Source organism: Oryx dammah, unplaced genomic scaffold (assembly GCF_014754425.2).
Source record: "Oryx dammah isolate SB20612 unplaced genomic scaffold, SCBI_Odam_1.1 HiC_scaffold_26, whole genome shotgun sequence".
In the NCBI taxonomy this organism is placed as follows: domain Eukaryota; kingdom Metazoa; phylum Chordata; class Mammalia; order Artiodactyla; family Bovidae; genus Oryx; species Oryx dammah.
In genome coordinates, this window is record NW_024070210.1 from 99209735 (window position 1) to 99217306 (window position 7572).

Consider the following 7572-nt stretch of genomic DNA (forward strand, 5'->3'; position numbering starts at 1 on the left):
ACACAATCCTAATGACAGAAAGTGAAGAGGAGCTAAAAAGCCTCTTGACGAAAGTGAAAGAGGAGAGTGAAAAAGTTGGCTTAAAGCTCAACATTCAGAAAACGAAGATCATGGCATCTGGTCCCATCACTTCATGGGAAGTAGACGGGGCAACAGTGGAAACAGTGTCAGACTTTATTTTTTGGGCTCCAAAATCACTGCAGATGGTGATTGCAGCCATGAAATTAAAAGATGCTTACTCCTTGGAAGGAAAGTTTTGACCAACCTACACAGCATATTGAAAAGCAGAGACATTACTTTGCCAACAAAGGTCCGTCTAGTCAAGGCTATGGTTTTTCCAGTGGTCATGTATGGATGTAAGAGTTGGACTGTGAAGAAAGCTGAGCGCCGAAGAATTGATGCTTTTGAACTGTGGTGTTGGAGAAGACTCTTGAGTGTCCCTTGGACTGCAAGGAGGTCCAACCAGTCTATCCTAAAGGAAATCAGTCCTGGGTGTTCATTGGAAGGACTGATGCTAAAGCTGAAACTCCAATACCTTGGCCACCCTGATGCTGGGAGGGATTGGAGGCAGGAGGAGAAGGGGATGACAGAGGATGAGATAGCTGGATGGCATCACCGACTTGATGGACATGAGTTTGAGTGAACCCTGGGAGTTGGTGATGGACAGGGAAGCCTGGCATGCTGCGATTCATGGGGTTGCAAAGAGTCGGACATTACTGAGCGACTGAACAGAACTGACCCTATAGGGTAGTGGGCTCTAAACAATGGGAGTGCTCAAATCTATTCTCTTCTTCTGCGGTCCCTACCCCTGCATTTGAGGCAGTAACTTGGAAGATGTCTCCTTTCTCTACCTCCATTTATAATCTATCCAATCACCAGGTTATTCCATTTCTCTTACAACCTCTGAAATCTCTCTCAAATCCGCCCCTTTTCTCTGTCTCCAGGCTTCATTATTCCTGCCTCCAGTTACTCAGCAGCCCCCCAGCAGTCTCACCTGTCCAGGGGCTCTACCATGAGCCTCCTCCTTCGATCATGTTAATAACAACTATCCACCATCACCGCCATTTACAAATGCCTTCTGCATCCCTGGCAACAAGCTAGGTGTTCTACCTATGTTTTCATGCTGGCTTTCATGAGACCCCTGCATGAGACAAATTATTCGCCTTATTTTAAAATGAGTATATCAATGCTCAAAAAGTTTAAGTAACTTTTTCAAAACCCTAGAGCTAGGGCAGAGATAAATCAGGATTCAAACTCAATGTTTAGCATTTCCCCAAACAAATCTTGTCTCCCTTTTCTACCTGTAACACTCGTACTGTTTTCCAAAACTATATTCATTGATCTCTTCCTTTGAAAAGACTGCCCTACTCCTGACGCCCATCTAATTTAGGTATCTCTGCCTCTTATCTTCCATAGAACTTATATACATTCCTTTGTCACTAAGCTCTAAGCACGCTTTACTATAGATGACTCACTCATATTTCTTTACCCTTCCAGCACCAAGAAAAATGCCTGCCATGCTGACATGTAAATGTGAGTGAGGATAGGGTGGGGAGAAACAGCAAACAGCCCTTGCTGTGACTCAAGCACAGGTTTTATTTAGAGAGCAGAAGATTCCATCGCTTACCAGTCCAGTGACCTTGGATAAATCATCTAACCTCTCTAATCTTAATGATCAAACAAGAATAATAATTCCTCTTACTGGGTTGTTGTGAGAATAAAATTAAAACATATAATTATGAGGCATATTGCTTGACCCATAAATAGGAAATAGCTTGCCATTACCATATGACCATTAGGATCATATTGTTATGGTTACTGACTATCAAAGAAGTCATTTCTGAGTAGATGATGTGAATGAGATGTATAAAAGTGGAGGATGTTGCAGGCCAAATCTTGGCCTCTCTGGGGACCAGCAATAAATCTGTGATTTCAGCATCTGCTGTACCTCTAGAGGCAGCTCCTGTTGAACCCAGTCAGAGGACACTGAAACTCTCTTTTCCATGGTTTACTCTAATTGAAATCCACAGACATTTACTGAGCTGCCATTGTGCATCAAATACACAGCCTTGTAGAAGACACTCTAATTAGGCACTCTAACTGCCCTCCAGGAGCTGGTTCTGCTGCTGACACGAAAGAGACTAACACACACCACTGTGGACCCAGTGAGGACGTTGCTGGCCTGGCCCCAGTGGTGCTGGGAGAATACAAAGCGGGTAAAGAAAGAGACAGTCAGATGAATCACTCATCAGCCTGGAGCGGGTATGGATTGTGGAAAGCCCAAAGCAGCTACAAGATGAAATACTGAAATTGTAGACCAAGCTTGAGAGTTCTCAAGTAAACTTCCCATGCTTGGGTACCACAGATTGATATACCTAAATCAAAGCCCTCAGATATACCCAGACTCAGACATTCTGTATGTGACTTTGTGTAGAGCCAGACAGTGTTGTGACAGACTTGAATCTCTGTTCCACTTTACCCTCTTCTAAACAATTTTTGGTAGATTATCTCATTGGATTCTCATAACCAAACATGGCACTTTCTCTTGCCATTAAAAAAAAACAACAACACCTAGTTAATACTCAGTTTTTGCCTGTGTTGTGTGATTTAATAGTCCTGGAAGACATCAATTCCAAAAGCTCTCCATCTCCCAGAAATTTTACCACCACTAGTACATTTCTTTGGGTTAAAGTGGACTCCAGGAAGGTCACATGTCAAGTTGCTGTCTTGTATATTTTGGTGATTTAGTCAATTATCTTAGTAAATAAATGAGAGCACAAAATAAGCAAATACTCCTTGAGCACCTACTATGTGCCAGATAAACTAGAGGGTGGGGCACAGGAGAGAATGGGATGCAATCCCTGCCCTGTGGCAGCTCACTGCTTAATGCTTAGAGACTTCTGAAGCCTGAAGCGCTCCTGAGGGTTGCCCTGTGGTCCAGAGTTCTGGGTAATCCAGGATAGCAGGAGGGCTCAGACCAGAAAGGTAAGAGGAAGAGCTTACTGTAAGTTTGAGCTGTCTCACACTTTGATCTAGGGCAGGTGTTTCCTGAGCTGCTTCAGTCTATTCTGTCTCTGCCTCCTGAGACATCTGCATTGTACCAGCCCGCAGTTCAGTTCAGTCGCTCAGTCCTGTCCAACTCTTCTGCGTCCCCATGGACTGCAGCACACCAGGCTTCCTTGTCCATCACCAGCTCCCAGAGCTTACTCAAACTCATGTCCATCGAGTCGGTGATGCCATCCAGCCATCTCATCCTCTGTCATCCTTCTCCTCCTGCCCCCAGTCCCTCCCAGCATCAGGGTCTTTTTCAGTGAATCAGCTCTTCGCATCAGGTGGCCTACGTATTGGAGTTTCAGCTTCAACATCAGTCCTTCCGATGAATTTTCAGGACTGATTTCCTTTAGGGTGGACTGGTTGGACCTCCTTGCAGTCCAAGGGACTCTCAAGAATCTTCTCCAACACCACAGTTCAAAAGCATTAATTCTTCGGCACTCAGCTTTCTTTATAGTCCAACTCTCACATCCATACATGACTACTGGAAAAACTATAGCTTTGATTAGACCAACCCTTGTTGGCAAAGTAACGTCTCTGCTTTTTAATATGCTGTCTAGGTGGGTCATAGCTTTTCTTTCAAGGAGTAAGCGTCTTTTAATTTCATGGCTGCAGTCTCCATCTGTAGTGATTTTGGAGCCCAAACAAATAAAGTCTCTCACTGTACCACCCTACTTTTGGGTATTTGTGTAGGTGGCCTGTGACTTTGCATCCTGAGTGCTTTGATAGTACCCACTCCTTTCAGGTCACTGCCCTCGTGTCAGACCCTCATTTTCTTATGTCTGGACTTGTCTTCACAGCCGGTTGCCCATCTCCCTGTCTCCAGCCCTGTGACTGTCCATCACTGTCTACACCGCAGCCAGGGCATCCTTCTGAAGCACTACATCTGATCTTCATCACTTTCCACTCCCCAGGTAAGATTCTGCTAGGGGTTCCCATGGCAGATACAAGCTCCCGAGCACATACCCAATTCTCACCCTGTGTTCTTTTCCCTGCAAACACTCACTCATCTGGTTCTAGCCAAAATGAACTATAGCCCAAGGAAGATATGATGTATGCTTTTATTTCTAATTGGCGCCTCCAGATTTCTTTCCCCAAAGTTGTAGCAGTTATTTCTCCCCATGCTCACTAGCCTTTTAAAATTCTGCGAACCTGATGTGTGAAACCAATATCTTGTTGTTTAAAGCAGTATTTTCCTCTGACCTCCAATATAGCTGGACATATTTTTATAGGTTTATTGAGGATTAGGATTTCCTCCTCTTAAATTGTCTTTCCATAATCTTTGCTCGACTTTCTGTGGTTTTCCTTTGCTCATTAATTTGTAGAAGCTCCCTGTGATACTAACTTTTTGATTTTCTAGTAAGCAGAATGCGTGCTAAGTCATCTCAGTTGTGTCTAACTCTTTGTGACCCCACGGACCGTAGCCTGCCAGACTCCTCTGTCCATGGGATTCTCCAGGCAAGCATACTGCAGTGGGTTGCCATGCCCTCCTCCAGGGGAATCTTCCCGACCCAGGGATCACACCTGTGTCTCTTGTGTCTCCTGCATGGGCAGGTGGATTCTTTACCACCTGGGAAGCCAGTAAACATAATAGCTAACCAGTACTGAATACTTTTATGTACAAGGCGCTATTTCCGCAGTCAATTCTAGGTCTTTGATTTTGTTCATGTTGTATTTGCCTAAATACAACATGAATTAGTAATGTCTAACAGATGTTTAACATTAATAAATGTTTAACAACTAATGGATAAAGGAATGAGTGAATGAACTGAATGAATGAAATGTGTAAGTTTATTTGTCGTCAAAGACGAGCTTGTTGATCGGGGGCTCTGTCATCCTAGGATTCTTCTGCATTGCCTCGTGCCCCGTTTTCCCCTTTCAAATCACCCCTCTCTGCCTCTTGCTTGACTAGCTAGTAACTACGCTAGAGAGTTTGAATAAATGCTTTCAGAATGAGAAGAATGCCTTTCTCTCCTTTAAACGTTGTGCTTTGGAAAAAGCCTCAGGAAACACACTCAGGTGAGAGGAGGAAATGCTTCTTGTTTCATGAATTGTATAGAGAGAGCCATTATTAGTTACCAGAAAATGATATGCCTAGCATGTAGGAACATAAACAATCTTGGTAATGAGGCTACTAAAATTTTAATGTTATTTCTTTTATATAATGTATCCTTCTGGGAGGAGTTTATAAAATCTTTCCTGGCTTGTTTATGAAGCACCAACCAGCCTGCAGAACTCTAGAGGGATTTCTTCCTTGTTTCTACAAGGAGGCAAATCCACAGCAACTGAGCAAAACAGAATGGCCCCAAAATATTAAGCCAAAATCAGAGAGGTTTCACCTCCAAAGCTTGGACTGAATGATTTTCTTTTAATTTTAGAGGAGCTTTTCCTTTGGATTTATGCCAGTATACCCCATTGTAATTCTAGATTAAGCTATTCATTCAGAACCCTCTCTCCATCCCTTATTCTGAGACTATAAAACAGCCTCAACCTCTCCTTTCTTGTCTTCCCTTCCCTTCCTCCTCCCTCCCTGGTTTTCCTTTAACAGTTCTTTTCCTTAAATGACTCATAAATTAAAGTCCATACATTTGGGACCCATTGTGCGTTATTTGCAGATAAAACACTTAAGTGTTTCATTTGGAATCAAACACAGTTTCCTGAGGAAATAACTGAAATCACAGAATTGTTGAATAAGCTGATAAGCCAAATCAGGTCACCAGGCAAAAGTTATCTTTCTTCCACCAAAGAATCTAAAGCAGCTTTATAAAAACACACAAGCAATAAGGGCCTTGGTCCAGAAATCACCTAGGTTGGACCTTAAATATAGGGCTGCAGGCTGTTAGAAAATAAAGGTTTCAATAAAAATGAAGAGCAGCACCAGCTCCCACGAGCTCATCAGGTATTACTGCAAAAACTGCCTCCCTGATCTCAGGGGGAGGAGGGAGAGAAAATAGCATTGATTAAGCTCTCAGAACAAAAAAGATGGAGAAACTCTATACAGCTGACTGGCTCAGATCATGAACTCCTCATTGCCAAATTCAGACTGAAATTGAAGAAAGTAGGGAAAACCACTAGAGCATTCAGGTATGACCTAAATCAAATCCCTTACAGTTATACTGTGGAAATGACAAATAGTTTCAAGGGATTAGATCTGATGGACGGAGTGCCTGAAGAACTATGGATGGAGGTTCGTGACATTGTACAGGAGGCAGGGAGCAAGACCATCCCCAAGGGAAAAAAAAATGCAAAAAGGCAAAATGGTTGTCTGAGGAGGCCTTACGAATAGCTGGGAAAAGAAGAGAAGTGAAAGGCAAAGGAGAAAAGGAGAGATATACCCATTTGAATGCAGAGTTCCAAAGAATAGCAAGGAAAGGTAAGAAAGCCTTCCTCAGTGATCACTGCAAAGAAATAGAGGAAAACAATGAAATGGGAAAGACTAGAGATCTCTTCAAGAAAATTAGAGATACCAAGGGAACATTTCATGCAAAGATGGGCTCAATAAAAGACAGAAGTGCTATGGACCTAACAGAAGCAGAAGATATTAAGAAGAGGTGCCAAGATTACACAGAAGAACTATACAAAAAAGATCTTCATGACCCAGATAACCACGATGGTGTGATCACTCACCTAGAGCCAGACATCCTGGAATGAGAAGTCAAGTGGGCCTTAGGAAGCATCACTATGAACAAAGCTAGTGGAGAAGATGGAATACCAGTTGAGCTATTTCAAATCCTAAAAGATGATGCTGTGAAAGTGCTGCACTCAATATGTCAGCAAATTTGGAAAACTCAGCAATGGCTACAGGACTGGAAAAAGTCAGTTTTCATTCCAATCCCAAAGAAAGGCAATGCCAAACAATGTTCAAACTACCACACAATTGCACTTTCCTCACACGCTAGTAAAGTAATGCTCAAAATACTCCAAGCCAGGCTTCAACAGAATGTGAACCGTTAAATTCCAAATGTTCAAGCTGGTTTTAGAAACGGCAGAGGAACCAGAGATCAAATTGCATACATCCATTGGATCATCGAAAAAGCAAGAGAGTTCCAGAAAAACATCTACTTTTGTTTCATTGACTATGCCAAAGCCTTTGACTGTGTGGATCACAACAAACTATGGAAAATTCTAAAAGAAATGGGAATACCAGACCACCTGACCTGCCTCCTGAGAAATCTGTATGGAGGTCAAAAAGCAACAGTTAGAACAGGACATGGAACAACAGACTGGTTCCAAATCGGGAAAGGAATATGTCAAGGGTATATATTGTCACCTTACATATTTAACTTATATGCAGAGTACATCATGTGAAATTCCAGGCTGGATGAAGCACAAGCTGAAATCAAGATTGCTGGGAGAAATATCAATAACCTCAGATATGCAGATGACACCACCCTTACGGCAAAAAGTGAAGAGGAACTAAAAAGCCTCTGGACGAAAGTGAAAGAGGAGAGTGAAAAAGTTGGCTTAAAACTCAACATTCAGAAAACTAAGATCATGGCATCAGGTCCCATCACTTCATGG